This window comes from Stenella coeruleoalba (genome assembly GCF_951394435.1).
Source record: "Stenella coeruleoalba genome assembly, chromosome: 15".
Classification (NCBI taxonomy): domain Eukaryota; kingdom Metazoa; phylum Chordata; class Mammalia; order Artiodactyla; family Delphinidae; genus Stenella; species Stenella coeruleoalba.
Window position 1 is genome coordinate 18,332,423 of NC_137161.1, and position 20,020 is coordinate 18,352,442.

Sequence of the window (20,020 nt, forward strand, 5' to 3'; positions counted from 1 at the left end):
TAACCTATCATTTCACCTATAAATATTTAGTGTGTATATCTGTTGGACAGAAAAGCACATTATCATACACATTAACAGATTTCCTATAACCTAATTCCTTAACATTACCTAATACTGAATCTCTTGCCTTGATTTTTCTCAAAAATGGCTTTTTACAGTTAACTCTTTGAATCAGGTTCAAATAAGGTCCACTTAATGCATTTGATTGATATCTTTTAATCACGTAATAAATTTCTTTTAATCTGTAATAAATCCCCTCTTTGTTGTTGTTGTTGCTGTTACACCATTTATTTGTTGAAGAAACTGGGTTGTTCCCCTTCCCCACATTATGGATTTTGCTGATTGTATCCTTGTATCATATAACATGTTACTCTTTCTCCATATTACCTGTAAACAGGTAGTTAGATTTGGAAGCTAAACTATTTTTGTAATCATTCAGATTTTTCATTATTCATAGGTGGTATATTTCCCGTTCACATTAGAAAGCCATAATGTTTGACTGTCCTACTTTGTATGCTAAGATTAATTGGCGGGTTCATGTTGGCATAGCCTTTTGTTGTCAAGTTGTATTACCCCGTTTGGCCAACAAAAATCCATGGGGTGACTTTCTGACAGCCTGCGGATTTCCAGGTCTGTCCACCTTTCATCAAATGGTCCTAATTTAACCCTTACTGATGATTGTTGCCTGAATCATTTATTTCACTATTGTTACACTTTAAGAAGACAGAGACTTGTAGAAAATGAAATGAAAAGTTTTGACTAAGAACTTTAAAAAAAAACAGAGTAAAATGAGGTGTCTGAAAAATTCATTTATGCAAAGTACTTTTTTGTCTGATTATGTTTAGTGAAAGAAGTGTAGAAAGGAATGTTTAAAAGTTGTATGTTTAGGAATTCCCTGGCGATCCAGTGGTTAGGACTCCGTGCTTCCACTGCTGCGTAGCACGGCCAAAAAAAAAAAAATATATGTGTTTAGGTAAATTCCCCTCCATTTATTTGTTTTTGAATGAGTTATCTTTAACAGGTTTTACTGGAACAGATTTTTATTTTTTTTAATTTATTTTTTGGCTGTGTTGGGTCTTCGTTTCTGTGCGAGGGCTCTCTCTAATTGCGGCAAGCGGGGGCCACTCTTCATCGCGGTACGTGGGCCTCTCACTGTCGCGGCCTCTCTTGTTGCGGAGCACAGGCTCCAGACGCGCAGGCTCAGTAGTTGTGGCTCACGGGCCTAGTTGCTCCGTGGCATGTGGGATCCTCCCAGACCAGGGCTCGAACTCGTGTTCCCTGCATTGGCAGGCAAATTCTCAACCACTGCGCCACCAGGGAAGCCCAGATTTTTTTTTTTTTTTTAACATTTATTTGTTTGAATGCGTTGGGTTTTAGTTTCGGCATGCGGGATCTTTCATTGCGGTGTGTGGGCTTAGTTGCCCCGCGGCATGTGGGATCTTAGTTCCCTGACCAGGGATCGAACCCGCGCGTTCCCTGCGCTGGAAGGCGGACTCTTACCCACTGGACCACCAGGGAAGTATGGGAACAGATTTTGAGCTAGATTCCTGCTTTTGGATTATCATGATTTGCGAAATATTTTTATCTACGTTGGGGTTTGCTCCAAGGGTAAGAAAGTTCTGAGGTTACTTTGGTTGGGGATTATGGATCATGAATCCATATAGGTCACTTGAATTCTTATAGGTCATTTTTTCTCACTGCTGTAGTCCCATATTTTTCCTGTTATTCTACCTGGATGGCTGTTGTATAAATATCAGTAGTAATATTTAACCTTATATAGTACTTCCTGTGTGCCAGACACTGTACTTTGTTATTTGCATGTACTAGTTTATTTAATCCTCACATGATTATCATCCCTGTTTTACATATGAGGAAACTGAGTCAGGGAGATTAAGTGATTTGCCTAGGTCACGCAGCTAATAAATGGCAAGAGCTAGAATTTTGGACCCAGACAGTTCGGTTGCAGGGTTTATGTTCTTAGCAGAAGGACAGAGTGGATTATGTAGTGTCTCCGTTACTAGAAAAATAGCTCAGGTGCACTGTCCTACTATCCCTGGAGGATAATCTATATTTGTATATAAATAATCTGCATATATTTGTGTTTTGTTTGCTTGTGTCTGTATATATAGAGAGACACATATATACGCGTAATGTCCACTTGGAAGGGCAAGTATGTAGCGTTTTCCCTTTAGGAAGGTCCTTCTTACTCAGAAACCTTTTGTGAATCTCTTAACTGGACCTTAGTTGGAGGTGGCGGAAACAGCCCTCAGACTCTGGTATTATCATCTGGGTCAGAATAGATGGTAAGTTCACAAGAGAAACTTGGCAGACAGCTTGAGGTCACAGTCTGTTCAGAGAGCAAGTAGCTTGAACTTTAAAGCAAAAAGGGTCCAATGGCCAGAGTAGTATCCTGTGTGAATCAGCCACCTGGATCTTAGCTACACAATTTCAGGTTGTTTTTGGAGCAGAAATGCATATAGCTCATATCCAATACCATAAAAACAATTTTTCAAATTCTGCAAATCATAATAAATAGCAGCCGTAGGTCTCAGTTATAGAACCAAGAGTCAGGAGGTACTATAGACTATTTGTCCCAAGTATATCTCTGCTATCTCTTTGCTAAGTAATTTTTTTAAATTGAAGTACTGTGTCTCATATTTCAACAAATTGTGAAATAATTTTCTTCCCCTCTTTTGCCTCCCCCATTCTGTTTTTACTTGAGCAAGTAAATTCATTATTTCTACCAAGTGTCAGTTCAAATGAATAATCTGAGCGGTCATGTTCTTGAGCGGTCATGTTCTTTCACCAACAAAGTCACTGCCTTTCTCTATGCTTTTATATTCGAATGGTGCTTCTTTTGTATTAGTCTGGTAAGAAGTTAATCTGTGTGGATAAGAAAATGATTAGATCCTCAAGGATCTGAACATTGTTGTAACAATCTGATGTTTTAAGCAGTTGGGTATCACTGATAGGGATGAGTTAATACAAAACTATGAGGAAGCCTCCTCAGGTCAGGAGCTGAATGAGCTGGATTTATCTAGTGTCTTTTAGTCTGTGTGTGAAGCTTCCAGCAGCTGTGTACCAGTGGTAAACTTGAACAGGAAAGGCCTCAAGGGATTGATTCTCTAGGTGTAAGAGCGAGGGTGGATTTAAAAACAACATATTTCTTAATTTTATTTATTCTATTTACAGACTCAAATATTGACACTTTTATGTAATTTTGGTAATCATCATTCCATGGTTAACTTTTCCCAAATTTATAGAATTTCTTAAAGTACTTAACACATTTTGTTAAAGATGTTCATGCCTTCTAACAGAAGCAGATTTCCTAAATCATCCTCTTGACTTCCATGCATTCTTTCCTTTTTAGTAAGTTTCTTTCCTTTTTAGTAAGTTTCTCTTGGAGAAAAAAAAAGAATTTATTATTACCCTTCTATATTAAAAAAAAAAAACCTAGCTCTTATTCACCTGGAGAATGGAGAACTTGGTAAAAAGGGGAATATGTTAGTGTTTTTGCAGGATTCGTTTACCATAGTTTTTTTTCTCTTGGTGTGTGGTTATTATATATACTGGGTCACAGAATTAGACAATTTTAGGGCATAGGATCCTTAGGAAAGGGTTTTTAAAATCTGAGGTCAAATACCCTCATTTTAGAGTTGAAGAAACAGAGTTGATTCTTTTTTTTTTTTTTGCGGTACGCGGGCCTCTCACTGTTGTGGCCTCTCCCGTTGCGGCTCCGGACGCGCAGGCTCAGCGGCCATGGCTCACGGGCCCAGCCGCTCCGCGGCATGTGGGATCTTCCCGACCCGGGGCACAAACCCGTGTCCCCTGCATCGGCAGGCGGACTCTCAACCACTGCGCCACCAGGGAAGCCCCAGAGTCGATTCTTTAGCTTCATTGGTGACTGTCCTGTATATCTGCTCTTGTTGGTTGCTTAGTGAGGTGGCCAGCTCCTCAGAGATATGATAAACCATAAAACCAGAGGAAGAAGTTGAATTTGGTGTAATAGAAATTCAAGATGAATATTGTGTTGGGCACATACTAACACAATTCTGGCTAGAATTGAGTTAATAAAGACAAGCTACATGTGAGTTACCCTCATGTGGCTGATTGAGTCAGTTCCAACATGGTGCCAGACTCTACAGTGGGAGGTTGGCCTCATGTCTGGCCTGTGTAAGTGGGCCTTGGCATCAGTCCCTTGAGTAGGTGGTCACAGCCGGAGCAGTAGAGTAGGTCTCGCTCGGTATGCATGATGTGAACAGCAGCAGCTACATCCTTGAGGAAAACTTGAGGTTGTTTCCTACAAAGTGGGTGATGTTTGTACAGATATATATATTTTACTGACCTTATAAACTCTTTCTTGGTTCTCATAGTTTTGAAGTTGTTTCTTAAGGGCTTACAAGAAGAACAGTCACATCATATATAAATAATAATTTTGTATCTCTCTTTCTAGTTTATACATCTCATAATTTTTCCATGTATTCTCTAGAATGTCCAGAGCAATGCTTGATGGATGGTGTCCTTGTCTTTTCCCAGACTCCTTAATAGGAGTGCCTGTAGCATTTCACCAGGAGGTTTGATTTGGTTTTGGATGGATATTTATGAGTCGATACTACTTTAGCTGGATAAAGTGTCTTAGTTCAGCTTTTGATTTTGCAGATTAAGGAGGAAACAACATAGAAAGTTCAGGAGATGTAAAGCAATTATATTCCAATAAAGATTAAAAAAAAGAACAGGAGAGAGCTGAAAATATGTGAGGTATTAAATACATGGGGATATTTATCCTAGAGAAGAAAAAACTATGGGGTAATTTCATTATCCTCAAGTATGGGTAGGACCTTTGCTGGCAAATTAAAGCTTCCAGGTGATCTTTGAATATGAGAAAACAGTCTAATGCTTTGGGGATGCTACTGGGACAGAGCACCACTAGATGTCCCTACATACTCTCACTGGGCAAAAAAGCACTGCACCCTTGAACCTGAAAGACAAGCTTCCTTCCTCCTGCGATGCCCCTCCAGCGCCCTCTACTGACCACAAGCTTAACATCATGCTTTCTGTAAAGGGAAAAGGCTTAAGAGTCCAGAGCATTATCACAGAGCAGGTACTGAAGGGTGAATTTGGAGTTGAGAGGCAATAAATTGATAACTGGCACTGAAGCCAGACACAAGAGTATGTACTCTATAATTCCACTTTTATAAGGTACAGAAACAAGCAAAACTAATCTGTACTGTTTGAAGTCAGGCTGGTGGTTACCCTTGGAGAAAAGTAGTAGTGACCAAAAAGGAGCATGGATGGGGCTTTTGTATTGCTAAGAGTGTCCTATTTCTGGATGTGGATGCTGGTTACACAGGTGTTCAGTATGTGAAGAGCTATACTTATTTTAATGCATATTATACTTCAATAAAAGTAAAAGTGTGGTATGGTCTGATTCCAAAAGTATAAACTTAAAAACAAGATCCAGATCCAGGCTAGAACAGGGAAAATACAAAATAATCCAGGGTATCTCAACTTTATTTTTTTAAATTATTTATTTATTTTTATTTTTGGCTGCGTTGGGTCTTAGCTGTGGCATGCACGATCTTTCGTTGCAGCATGCAGGATCTCTCGTTGCGGCGCATTGGCTCCAGAGCACGCAGGCTCTGTAGTTGCGGCACACAGGCTCTCTAATTGTGGCGCACAGGCTCAGTAGTTGCGGCACGCGGGCTTAGTTGCCCCGCGGCATGTGGGATCTTAGTTCTCTGGCCAGGGATCGTACCCACGTCCCCTGCATTGGAAGGTGGATTCTTAACCACTGGACCACCAGGGAAGTCCCTCAACCTTATTTTTATTTTTTAAAACCTGTTTGAGGGCTGTTCAACTTAATGTCAAAAAACAGGTATCTGATTCATTCAGCAAAAATATTAGGGCTTCCCTGGTGGCGCAGTGGTTAGGAATCCGCCTGCCAATGCAGGTGACACGGGTTTGAGCCGTTTTCTGGGAAGATTCCACATGCCACGGAGCAGCTAAGCCCGTGCGCCACAACTACTGAGCCTGCACTCTAGAGCCTGTGAGCCACGACTACTAAGCCCACGCGCTGCAATGAAGAGTAGCCCCCATTCACCACAACTAGAGAAAGCCCACACGCAGCAACGTAGACCCCACGCAGCCAAAAATAAAAAAGATAAATTAAAAAAATATATATATATTATTTGCCAGACTACCTTTTTTTTTTTTTCCATTTGGGATCAAATAATTAATGCTGAGGTCTTCTATAGAGCAACATACACTTCTTACGTTGTTGACATTCTTCTTACCAAATATTCAAACAGGAACTTCTAAGTTTTTCTTTCTATGGCTTTTCAGATATCTCTTTGTTCTTAGTTTAAATAAAATATCACTGCTCTCCTCTGTAAGCATTATCTTTGCTTTTATCTTTGTCACCATATACCCTTCTTCTTGAAGCAGTTAAATCACCAGATCCCCTTTTGCCTGGCTAAGAAATTTGGGGGCCCACAGTGGTAACTCCCATGTAAGCGTTAATGGGAATGAGAACCATAGATGTTTGATTCAGGAATTTGTGGTGATAGGAGAGTCTCAATGTGTGGCTTTTAAAAGCTGCAAGCAGAAGCAGGTCAGTACTGTGGTTTGTTCAGGAGTAGATAACTCTGGGTGCAGAATCGCAAAATTCACCAAGTTAGGAGTTGAACTTGGATCCACAAGATGGATATGGAATCTGGATAGGAGTCAAATTTCCAGAAAGCGAAGGTTGCTAAGAAACTCTGACATTACACTGTGGATAGAATTAAGGGTGAATTTTAGAGTCAGCTGTGTAAAGCCCAATTGTTGCTAAATCAAATTAAAGTGAATAACAGTAATAGACTTGGAATTACCTACTTTTGTGTACAGAGCTTGGTATCTTCACATATATAGGCTATGGTTGTTTTTGTGCTTTGAATCGCTGGTGGCACTCTTATATCTAGAGAGGCTTTGTCCAGGCTGAGAGTTACTACAAACATATAACACAGCAGGCTGAAAACCTGGAGTGATTCCCTTGCAAAAATTGTTCCCTTATATTTTTTAGCCCTTAAGTCTTTTGAGAGTAGAGGGAAGAAAATAGTGAGTGGTGAAACTAGCCAGTGAGCCTTTATTTATAAATTCAATCCATGTACTCGCCAAGCAAATATATGGGTATTGACTATATCTTAGGCACTGTCCTAGGCATCAGGGACTGATGCAGTCCCTTGGCCCTCTGGGGAGTTACTGTTTTGTATTCCTCTGTGTGAGGGCTGCTTTTATTCTACTTGTCTGTGACATGCAGCTTTGTCACCAACTCCTTTAGGATTCTCTTGAGGCTTCAAGAACTGTTACTTGGATTTCATATCCAGGCTAATGAGAGAGTTTCCTGACTTTTATTTATTTCATTTTATTACTAACCTGAGCTTGTACTATGCTACCAATAAAGAGCTTCATTAGCAAATTTAGTATCTTAAGGAAAAGGTGCCTGTGATGGAAGGTATGAATCTCATTCTGCACGTGTACTCCAGAGTGGCAGGTTGGAAATTTGCTGTCCTCCACAACTGCTCATCTGTATCTAGAACAATTTTAAATCACATCACTACATCTGGTTCTCAATGCTTGTGCTGATGATGGAAGGGAGCATTGGAACAGGTAATATAAATATAGTGTAATATGAGTGGGAGATTATGGGTATTAAGAAGTTAAATTTAGGGACTTCTCTGGTGGCGCAGTAGTTAAGAAGCCGCCTGCCAATGCAGGGGACACGGGTTCGATCCTTGGTCCGGGAAGATCCTACATGCTGCAGAGCAACTAAGCCTGTGGGCCACAACTACTGAGCCTGTGGGCCACAACTACTGAAGCCCACACGCCTAGAGCCCATTCTCTGAAGCAAGAGAAGCCACCGCAATGAGAAGCCTGCGTACTGCAACGAAGAGTAGCCCCCGCTTGCCGAAGTTGAGTTTATATTTCAAAATGATTGTCTTTTGATCTGGGAATTAGTACTATTTACCAAGTAAACTAACTGGCCCTTCTCTGTGGTTCTCTTGCTCATTCTGGACGTGAATTCTGTCATCTCCCAGACCAGTCCTCCTTAAATAGTAACACATACCAATCTGAAAACGTGCTGAGTTTTACTTCTAGTTAAGTGATTATTTAGGTGTTAGAAGTCAGTAGTTTTAACAATACGTTGTTTGCTAATACATTAATTTAAAATAGGTGACTACATTATACATCTATACCAATATTTAGGCAGATTAGATGGACCACACATAACATACATGGTATTAGCAGACTTTAGTCAGCTGGCTTAAATTTGCCTCAGGTGGCCGCTTGAGTATTCTTCTTATTGCCTGCAGTTTCTGCTCTTAGCGTAGCACAAGCAGATTTGGAGAACCAGGGCATTTTGTTGGCAGGAGATTCTGGTTGCCAGCCACCCGCCTCACCATTCAGCCAGTGCTTGTCTGTGCTTGCTTTCGCAAGGGAGCTTTTTCCCTAGTCCGTCACATCATGCAGAGTTTTGTTTTACATACCCACCCACAGCCTGGTTCTGTGTTTATCACAGTGCTCTCTTCCTTTTAGATTTCAGGGAAGGGGGGAGTTGAGGGTGGGAGAGGATTAAGAGCTACTTAATCTTTTAAAAATCCAGAGCTTAAAAAAAATCCTTCACAGATTCTGTTAAAGAAAAATTCATAGACGCTAAGGAAAGAGCAGGAGGTGCCAGAGTTGTACAGCTTTTAGGAGACAAACGACCGTGGAATCCATCAGAGTGCAGCAGGTGATTTAACGTAAGATGTGGAAGTTCAGTTTCAGGACTGCACCTTAAAACTGGATAGTAGGGAATTTGTGTCAGGTTCAGAATCCATTATTTGTCTCATTTTTGAACAATAGAAAAAAACCCACTTTGGAAAAATCCTGGGTTTTTATTTTACTCTTAACACAGCAGAGTTGTAGAAGTAGGGGAAAAGCCCGTCTTTGTAGTACTAGGAATTCCACAAATTTATTTGATAAGATGTTTTCAGACTGTAGATTGGTTTGCACTTGGGCTGGCTCTCCTGTATCCTGTAGAATAAAGAGTACTGCGCCCGAATGACCATAAATATGTGATTTTTCTTCTATTATTTACCCCAAAGTAAAAACTCTGCTGTGTTGTCTGTGTTATGATTTTGTTAGTGTGTTTACTTCGTTTCCTGCTGTATTGGCTAGCCGTCAGATAGAGTTTTTCCCTTACTGTAAATTGCTCTAAAACAATTTTATCAATTCAGGATTCAAATGGCAGGCTTTATGAAAGTAGATAAAGAACTTAAACAGAATTACTTGGCAGTTATATCCCTAAAGATTTTTATCTGTGTTTATCGTATGAATTATTTGTATGAAATATTTTTTTTCACTTGTATGTAATATTATCTGAAGGGTCCATCCTTGTCTAAAATGTGCTTAAAAGGTCTTCTTGAATGATAGTTTTATCAGACTTTTAATTGCTTCCTCTTCACCCAAGGATGGATCGAAACCATCCTCTGCTACGGCCTGCTTTTTTTCTTTCCTCCCTCCCTCCCTCCCACCTTCCCTTCCTCCCTTCCCCTAGACTGTAGTAATTAGTCTGTACAATATCTTTCTAATCTCTGCCCAGTCTCCACGTGCCCCAAATAGAACATCTCCAGCCCTGACCTCTCCCGCCGTTTTCATTTGCCTACAAGGCAGCTTGATATAGTGCTAAGAGGGCTGAATTGGAACCCAGGAAATCTGATTCTTGTACTTTTTTTTTTTTTTTTTTTTTTTGCGGTACGCGGGGCCTCTCACTGTTGTGGCCTCTCCCATTGCGGAGCACAGGCTCCGGACGCGCAGGCTCAGCGGCCATGGCTCACGGGCCCAGCCGCTCCGCGGCATGTGGGATGTTCCCGGAACGGGGCACGAACCCGTGTCCCCTGCATTGGCAGGCGGACTGTCAATCACTGCACCACCAGGGAAGCCCTGATTCTTGTACTTTTTGCGTAGCTGTGAGCCTTTGGGCAATCAGACTGCTCTGATCCTTAGTTTCATCATTCTTAAGATAAAAGGATTGCATTTCCTGAGCTTTTAAGTTCCCCACCCCTTCACTTTGCTTCAGCCTTTACTGTTCCTTCAAACTTAGCCTGTCCAAAGTAGAACTCATCCATCTCCTCTCCCAAAAGATAGTTTTTGTCCCTATTCTGTAAATGAGAAACTAAGACCCAGAGATATTGAATAAATTGTACAAATCATACTACCCTTATGTTCAGAACCTAGATATCTTCACTCAAGCCTACAGGTATTACTCTTCCTCTACAAAAAGCATTAAAGTGTAACGATTCAAAAAGATGTTGCATTACTGGTGAGGTCTCTTGAGACTGAATATGAGTGTCATTTGTAAAACCCTCTGTCTTCCTACATAAGGTTATAGCTTGGATTTTCAGGGCTCTGAACTTTGAGTGGGCTTGGCTGTCAGAAGATCGGTTTCTTCAGTCCTGTGTTCACAGATGGGATCATTCCTGATCTGGGTCAGTTGACATTATGGTGTAGGGTCTAATGACAGAAAAAAAGTGCAGTCAGGTTTTACTTTACAATGTGTTATTTGATAAGCTCTGATAATGCCTGGCCATTTGCTTCTACTACTACTGTTAATAGTGATTCTTATCGAGCAAGTTGATTTTCATCACCAGATTAGGAGTTGAAATGATTTCTCTGATTGAAGAGATGAACTGGGGTTTGGAGTTGATTTTTTTCCTTTGGTATTATGCAGATGTGTCTCATTCATCATTAAGACCAAAGTGTTTGGCTGTGTGATCCCAAAGGTCCCATTCAGTTCTGATTCTGTGAATGCAGCACTATTGAAATGTTTCTAGTCGATTCTAGAGAGCTTCCTTCGTTTACACCTTTACACCATCTAGGTAAAACAGATTATTGTGAGGAATTATGGCAGTGCTAGACATTGGTTGAAGTCAGTAGCAATGAGTTTAAAGTCCTGTTATTTTGCAGTTGACCAATAGGAAGCCTCTTAAAATGGACATTTCTAATACTCTTCATCCAGTAACAAGAGTTTTCTAGAAGGTTATTGCTCTTACTGCTAATTATGCCTTTTCTCATAGACAGGGATTAAAGTCACTACTCTTGATTTGCTTTTTGGCTTGCATTACCCATATACAGGGTAACAAAGCTTTTAGTGTAACACTTTGAATGTTTAAAACACTGTTCTTTTGAGGAGCGAAGCATCTTAAGTTAATGTTTGAGGCGGTAATTATACTTTCAAGCTGGCAAAACAAAGCACTGCATCAGTTTGGAAGTCGCGATGGTACTGGTGTCTTCTCCCTAGTTATGTCGGCAGGTATTTCGAATTAGGCACCTACATTTTTGGAGAGAAGGGTTTTTAGACTAAACCTGGTATATATACCAGTATGATCCTTCTCTTTTGGCCCACCATTGATAAACCCATGTGTAATATTAATATATTTATTCATTCACAAAATACTGTCCTACGAATTAGATATATAGTAGTATTCAAAATAGATGTCTTTGTTCTCATGGCCCTCTTCATCTTGAGAGATGTGAATGCTTTTGACTTGTAGTCATGAAATTAAGGTGGTGTGTTATCTCTAGCCTGTTGCAGAGAGCATCATAGCTCACCCTATACAGATTAGCTCTAGCCTAAATTATACACAAAAGATAACTTTTCAGAGAAATAGATCTAATCTAAAAATTCTCTACATTCCAAAAAAACTTTCAGGCATCAAAAAATTCATGTATCTGAACCAAAATCCTCATTTTTTGTTGCTGTGCCACCTTTGATAGAAATAAAACTCATTCAGAGCCTTGAAAACATAGAAAAATCCTTAAAATTGTTACAGAGGCGTTTTCTCATGCCAGTTGGACTGTTTTGGTTGAGTAGAAGTGTTTCTACTAGATCACAGCGTCGTCTTTGAAAGGAAAGAGCCACCGCCTGTCGTTTGAACGCTCTTCTATTGTTGGTTACTTGGCACAGCCTTAGGAGACTACAAGAGTAAAACATCAGAGTCCCAAAAAACGAATTATTGAATGGTTAACATGTTAGCTGTAAAAAAAAAAAAAAGAAGAAGAAGGGTTGGAAGATAAAGTTGAGGAAACCTCCCCAGAAAGCAGAACACAAGATTTAAAAACATTTTTTAATGTGAAAATTAGAGGTACAGCCCCGAAGGTCTGTCTTTCATATACAATAATAGAAGTTCCATTACAAGAAAACAATTAGGGAGGAAATTATGAGGAAATAATACAAGAGGATTTCTCAGAACTGAGACAGGTGTTTCTAGTTTGTGAAAGAATTCACCAGGTGCCCAAACTCATGGATTAAAACAGCCCCACAGTACATCATTGTGAAAAGATGTTCCCTGGGGCTAAAGCTTTCTATGGAGGAAGAGAGGTTACAGATAAGGGATTAGGGATCACAGTGGTTCAGATTCCTTAACACGTGGTGGAAGGAACAGGACAGTGGTGAAATGCTCTCAAAATTCTGAGGTGATATCCGTCTCCAACCTGTGATTTGCTACCCACCAAGCCATCAAGGTGGACTATAAACCTAGTGAGGCATGAAGGTCTCAGAAACTTACCTCTCGTTCATATATTTCCTAGTCAGTTAGTGGACATTGTGATTCACCAGAATGAGAGAGTAAACCCTCAGAGAGAAGAAAGAAACTTGGGAGTTCACTCGAGAGGGACAAAGGGAATGAATCCCCCAGGAGGATGGTGATGAGAAGTCCTAGGAAATGTGCCTTTGAAACAGATTGAAGAGAGTTGTAACACTCCAGATATAATGATCCAAGGGGGAAAAAATGAACTTAGATTGAGAGGAATTTTAATTTTAAGGCTTTGGAGAAGCATTTTTAGATAAGTTAGTGATTCATAGAAAACAAAGCAAATTTCTAAATTTTTAAATTTAAAGGTACTTACTATCTTTAGGGAAAAAATTACACAAAAAAGAAAATTTTAGCATAGTATATAGTTCATGTCTTAGCTGTGAATTGAATATTGATTTAATAATAATGGTAATAATAACTATATTGGGAAGGTATGCTTCATCTTCCATAGCAGGGGGCTACCTGTTTCGTAGTTTCTTTGGAACACAGACCAACCCATATGTTAGCATATTGTCTGTGGCTGTTTTCATGCTACAGTGGCAAAATTGATTAGTTGCAACAGAGACCATGTGGCCTGCAAAGCCTAAAATATTAATTACCTGACCTTTTATAAAAACATTTGCCAACTCCTGTTTTATAGGGAGAAGCTGATAGAATAATGTTTAAAATTGGAAAAAACAATATACTAGCACTATTAGCGTGTTTTTTTAGAAATTTTGTTTATTTATTCTGAAGTATAGTTGATGGACATATTTTGTTAGTTTCAGGAGTATGCTTCAAAATCAGGGAGTGTGATACCTTCAGCTTTCTTCTTCTTTCTCAAGATAGCTTTGGATATTTGTGGTCTTCTGTGGTCCCATACAAATTTTAGGATTATTTGTTCTAGTTCTGTGAAAAATGCCATTGGTTTTGATAGGGATTGCATTGAATCTGTAGATTGCTTTGGGTAGTATGGTCATTTTAACAGTATGATTCTTCCAACCTGTGAGCACAGTATATCTTTCCATTTATTTGTGTTGTTTTCAATTTGTTTCATCAATGTCTTATAGCCTCAGAGTACAGGTCTTTCAGCTTCTTTGTTCAATTTATTCCTAGGTATTTTACTCTTTTTTTTTTTTTCGGTATGCGGGCCTCTCACTGTTGTGACCTCTCCCATTGCGGAGCACAGGCTCCGGACGCGCAGGCTCAGCGGCCATGGCTCACGGGCCCAGCCGCTCCGCGGCACGTGGGATCTTCCCGGACCGGGGCACGAACCCGTGTCCCCTGCATCGGCAGGCGAACTCTCAACCACTGCGCCACCAGGGAAGCCCTATTTTACTCTTTTTGATGTGATTGTGTTTTCTTAATTTCTCTTTCTGATAGATCATTATTAGTGGATAGGAATGCTATAGATTTCTATTATTAATTTTATATCCTGCAACTTCACTGAATTCATTTACTAGTTCTAATGGGTTTTTGTTGGAATCTGCAGGGTTTTCTATATGTAGTATCATGTCATCTGCAAATAGTGATAGTTTTACTTTCCAGTTTGTTTTTTAAAAGTTCTACTGAAGGTCCAGGCAAGGCTCACGTTGGGCTAGCTTGGGTCATATGTTCTTTTTTTTGTTTTTTAATAAATTTATTTATTTTTCGCTGAGTTGGGGCTTTGTTGCTGTGCTCGGGCTTTCTCTAGTTGTAGCCAGTGAGGGCTACTCTTTGTTGTGGTGTGCGGGCTTCTTATTGCTGTGGCTTCTGTTGTTGCGGAGCACGGGCTCTAGGCGCGCGGACTTCAGTAGTTGTGGCGTGTGGGCTCAGTAGTTGTGACTCGCGGGCTTAATTGCTGCGCGGCATGTGGGATCTTCCCGGACCACGGCTTGAACCAATGTGTCCCCTGCATTGGCAGGTGTACTCTTAACCACTTTGCCATCAGGGAAGCTCCTTTCCAATTTTCCTTTTATTTCTTTTTCTAGTCTGATTGCTATGGCTAGGACTTCCAATACTATATTGAATAAAAGTGGCGAGAGTGGGCATCCTTGTCTTGTTCCTCATCTAAGAGGAAATGCTTTTAGCTTTTCACTGTTGAGTATGATATTAGCTGTGGGTTTGTCATATATGACCTCTATTATGTTGAGGTATGTTCCTTCTGTGCCCACTTTGTTGAGAGTTTTATCATGAGTGGATGTTGAATCTTGTCAAAAGCTTTCTTTGCATCTATTGAGATTATCCTATGATTTTTATCCTTCGTTTTGTTAATGCGGTATATCACTGTTGTTTAGAAATATTTTGGAAAGTAGTAGAAAGAATAGCTACAGATCTACCTCTGGGAAGAGTGAGTCAGGAATGGCGGGGAGTAGAGTCAGGGGAATATTTTTTGCTTTAAGCTTTATATTTTTGAATTCTTAAGCTAAGTACATTTTTACTTTGAAAAGGTATGAATGATGAATGCTGAGAAATTGGACTAAAAGAACAGAATAAACAGGAAAGGAAAAAAGATAGAGGCCACCAATTATGATGAAGAAAGTAGGAGCTCAAAGCCTTTTCTGTAAACATAGCTTTCCCATTTATTCACTCACTCATTCCACAGATAGTCATTTATGAGTCCAAATGTCAGGCACTGAGCCTGCTGCTGCAGGACAGAGTCCCTTCCCCAGAGGGTGCTTAGGCCCTTAGCCGATGGCATGCACAGACAGGGAAAAGATGACATGGTGATATAGCTGCTATGGCTTGGTGCTTCTCACGAGTTGCTTTCAGGGTTTAGGTAAGTCGGGTAAGACATCCTGGAGAACATGACACCAGAGTTGAGTTTCGAAGGATAAGAGACAGGAGTGGAAGGACAGTGGAAGGATTTCCCTGGTGAGGCATAGCTTGAACCTCAAGTATTCAGTACAGTTGGGTGAATGGTGGAAGGTAACATCAGAGCAGCAGACTCGGAATAGAGGCCAGATCGCTTATGCAGGGCTCTGTGCCATGAGGAATTTGTTTTCCTTTTTGAAGACACTGCAGAGATATGATCTGATTTTGTTTATACTTTAGGAAAACATACTCTTGGTCCAATGAGGGTAATGGCATGAGGGTAGAAGGTACTTAGAGTAGAGACACTTAGGAGGCTAGAGCTGGTAAAAAAAAAAAATCCCCCTGCCAAAAAAGTGGTAATAAACTAAAGAGGTGGACTGGGGAGGAACCACGGGATTCAGGAATTAGGAAGGAGTTAAGGGAAAGGGAAGTAGTTAAGGATGACTGAACTCTGGGCTGGACATGCCTACCTGGAGGTCAGAAGGAGGACTTGGATTTGGAAATGTGCAGTGGTCCTGGTGTAGAGTTGAAGTCTGGGAGTTGAGTGGAGAACTCAGGGAGCCCTTGTGGTATTAAGCGTGTTTAGCCCTGGGGGCACTGACATTTAAGGGTTAGGCCTTATAATAGGAGGAGCCTATGGAGGAAGCTGAGCTTTGGAGGCCTGCAGTCAGAGGCAGGGCAGGAGAGAATGGCTTCCAAGAAACCAGTGAGACGAGAATTTTAAAAGGAGGAAATGGTCCATAGTTTAAAGTACTGCAAGGAAGTCAGGCTAAAGCCTTGGATTTGGCAGCTAGGGAGTCATTGCTAAGAACAGCTTTAGGGAAGTAATATGGGAGGAAGTGAAAATGCAGGTGTGGGATTTGTTGGTATAGTTACTGTTCTGAGATAGAGTTGAGCCTGTTTCTTTGTTGAGAGAAGAGCTGTAGAAAGAGAGAGGCTTAGTGACGATTTAAGGAAGTGATTCTTCATGGAACAGATGTTTATGGAGCACCTGTTATGAGCCCAGTGCTGGTCCAGACTCAGGAAGTACAGCACGAACAAAACAAAGCTTACACTCGTGTGTGTGCGTCTCACAGGTAATAAATTTATAGTCAGCTAGACATAATATAATGTCAGGTAGCAACAAGTGCCAGGATTCTTCAGCTAAACTGGGCTGAGAAGATAAGAGAGTGCGGGCGGGGGTGGGGGGAGTAGCGTGGCTGGGGAAGACTTCAGGGATTGGGTGAAGGCTGAGGGGCAGCCTAAACGAAACGAGGAGAGACTGACTGCAAAGTGATCCAGAGGCTGAGGTGGCTGAGAAGTGGGAGAGGATGGACCCCCCAGTACTGATGGAAGGGTAGTTGTCCTCAGGAGAGGGGGCCACCTTCTCTCCTGTCCCTGGCAGGAAGCCCACAGGACAGGCGACACTAGAGGCTGCCAGACAGCTCACGTGCACCGTGCGACAGACACTGGATTCTGAGCCCTTTACGTTCTGATGCTCTCTGAGGTGTGGGTGTTGTCACCCTTTTTTATAGGTGAGGAAACAAAGTCTGGAAGAGGTTTTACCGGCTCTGGCTCATCGTTCTTAGAGCCTGGATCTCCTCTGCTTTTTGGCACTTCTGACCCTCGCTGTTACCCTCCCGTGGGCTGCTTCTGGCCTAGCAAAGGACGGAGATAAATCTGTCTAGTTTGTGCAGGTTGGGTGGGGAGGTGGGAAGTGAGAAGTTGAGGGATACCCCGTCCATCGGACCCTCTTTGTGGTCCAGGATGTCTGTCCCGAGTCTCGGTAAGAGGTGGCCCCTAGGAGCTCCTCGCTGCCTTCTTGATTCGCTTTTCTCAGGTGGGTTGTTATTCCGCATGTCCTGTGCCTGCTCCCTTCTCACATCCCCACACCCGCCGCCAGCACTGTGGAATTGCCTCATTTGTGCCTGCTGCCCTAAGGGGGCCATGAATCGATGATAAAAGTACATGGTCATTGTGGAAAATTGGAGGTAGATCTGATTTTTGAAGTAGCTTCCCACTTACTCTCTGTCCCAAAGTGCCTGATAGCGTGGAAGGGATTTGGTGGCCTGTTAACAGCGAAGGTCCCCATCCCTCCTGCCGTCAGCTGTGTCTTCTGCTGTCCCTGTGGATATAAGGACCACGGCAGGGTCTGCTGTGTGTGCACTTGTCCGTTTCCGTAAACACACACTCTTGTAATGAAATAGACCCCAGGTGGCAGAATTCTCCAGATAGAGTAAATTTAAATAATTTCCGTAAATGAATGGTAAAATGGTGTGTACCTGATGTTTTATTATTTTTTAAGTGTCCATAACACAGCACTGAGGAACTTGGAAATGGCGCAGGCACTGGGGCAGAATTTTTGAACTGGAAAGAGAAAAAGTAATAAATTTCAAAATATTATTATTGAAACCTGGCACCCATTTTTCTTAATTGAAGCATCGTGAGGTAGGTGAGTGTAAGAAGGAATGGGAATTTTTATATTGTTTGCTTTTTATATTATTAGCAGCTAACCTTCTTGTGAAGGTAATTAAATGCTACTTTCATACATAAGCATTGAAAGGCAGTGAGGAGTCCTCCCAGTTTTCATGTAATTCAGAAATTACACACTTTTCTTTTTTACATACACTTTTTCCTCTTAACAAATTTCCTGGTTTGTCCACACAGTTAGGAGTTTCAGAATATATTTGTATTATGCTTCTAATTAAGTTGTGGGACTCTGAAATTACTGTTTTAATTTTTACTTTATCGAGCCCAAAAGATCTCTCTAATCACAACTTTTGGGTGATGGCAGCACAGTAGCAGAGGCTCCATGTCCAGTGGTGTGCAGAAGCACCTGCTTTAGGGTATATCTGGTCCTCCATTCCTGCTACATAACATTTAGCTTCACGAAAAGACTAGGTGGTTTTGTATTTTTCAAACGTGTGTCATCAAAGAGGTAAAAAAAAAAAAAAAAGTAGAGGTAACTGAAGAAAGAGTGCATTGTAAACTACTAGGTGCTATTTGGAGAAATAAAAGTCAACAAAATGTTTATTGAACACCTATTGATTTTTTAAAAAATATTTAATTTAATTAATTTATTTGGTTGCGCTGGGTCTTTGTTGCAGCAGGTGGGCCCCTTAGTTGTGGCTTGCCTGCTCCTTAGTTACACACGTGCATTCATTAGTTGTGGCTGGCAGGCTCATTAGTTGCGGCTCTCAGGCTCCTTAGTTTGCAGCATGCACGTGGCATCTAGTTCCCTGACCAGGGGTTGAACCCAGGCCTTCTGCATTGGGAGCTCAGAGTCTTAGCCACTGCGCCACCAGGGAAGACCCTATTGATGTTGTTTGTATCTGTTATCTTGTGGAGTGGCTGTGAGCTGGTGTGTAGCTGTCCATCCAGGTGCTAGAGATGGTTTCACAGTAACAATGTGAGGTTGGCCAAAGACTGCTTCCAGTGAACTAGAGCAGTTATTCTTACAGCATCATCACTGGGATGCACTTGGATTTCACACACACTGTCTCTCTCAGAGAATGGGGTGGGGGTTATCTGTGCAGCGTGAATATCCCTGAGGGTGCAGGTGGCAGTATCTTGCATGTGAACAGATGGTGGAGGGGCAGTAAGATTTGGTTTAGAATCTTTCACCCAGCTCTTTTCCTCCAACCCTTGTCTCTGCTGAGTAACCACATTCAAGCCACACTTGCGTCAGCCTCTTCCCAGTCTTTCCAGCTTGTGCTCATGTGCCGTCTCTGATCTTCCCAGGCCCTGTGATGACACGGGCCCAGGGAATGGTGGGCCCGTGTGACCTCCACGGCCCTCTGCAGTGCCCGAGCTCTGCCGTGACAGGCGTTTTCACGTTGTGCCCTACCTCACCGCTGAGCTTCCTCTCAGCTTTATTTCCTGCTGGCTTATTTCCTTGGGATGGATCCCTGAAAGCGGAACTGGCAGATCAATGGACTGTGGCAGTTCATAGATCTAGTGGCACGTTGCCTGAGTGCTTTCAGAAAGCCTGAAACAATGAAAGGTGCCATCGCAAGGACCAGGGTCCACAGTGTTCCCCCGCGTTCCTGGCAGTGTCGGGGCCCTGTCTTATTTGCATGCTAGTTTGTGGTACTTGATCAGAAATTGTGTTTTTTGGTGTCTCTATTGCATTATACTTGATTTCTTTTATAAATTAAAAAGTAATTTTTATTGGCACTGGACTTTTTCTGTGTTTTGTAAATGATTGATTTCATTTTGTCGGGTAGAATTTTATTTGAGTGTATGTGTCTGGTTATTTATAATATCCCTTTTTATTCGCCAGAATTTATTTTCCAAACTTCTTTCTTCGTTTCAGAGTTTGTGGCAGTTTGTGATAGTTGAGAGTGTTGGTTTTCTGGGGTCTGATAATTTGACATTGAGAGATAAAGAAGATAAACTTGTACTAACATAGTTTACCTAGTGCCGACTCCACTGTAATGGAGTTTAGGTGGTAAAATTCTTTGAACTGCCCTGATTCAGAGCCCTCCCCTTGCCATTTCTCAGGAATCTCTGGTTTTCTTGAGGTAATTGCTCGATCACATGCTAGTCCTCACACTGATCCTTAGAAGCACTGTTTGCTGACTTCCCCTTTTCTTGATTTGGCCAGTCCTTCTCTGCCCTCCTCTCCTTCCCCCTTGGTCTAGGCCCCGCCTGCG

At 41.5% G+C, this 20,020-nt stretch overlaps 1 protein-coding gene across 2 annotated transcripts in view; it reads left to right on the forward strand.

Annotated features, from left to right (window-relative positions):
• The window catches only part of CHD6 (chromodomain helicase DNA binding protein 6), a 212,812-nt gene that overhangs the window by 42,836 nt on the left and 149,956 nt on the right, over positions 1-20,020 (forward strand). The window lies entirely within an intron of this gene.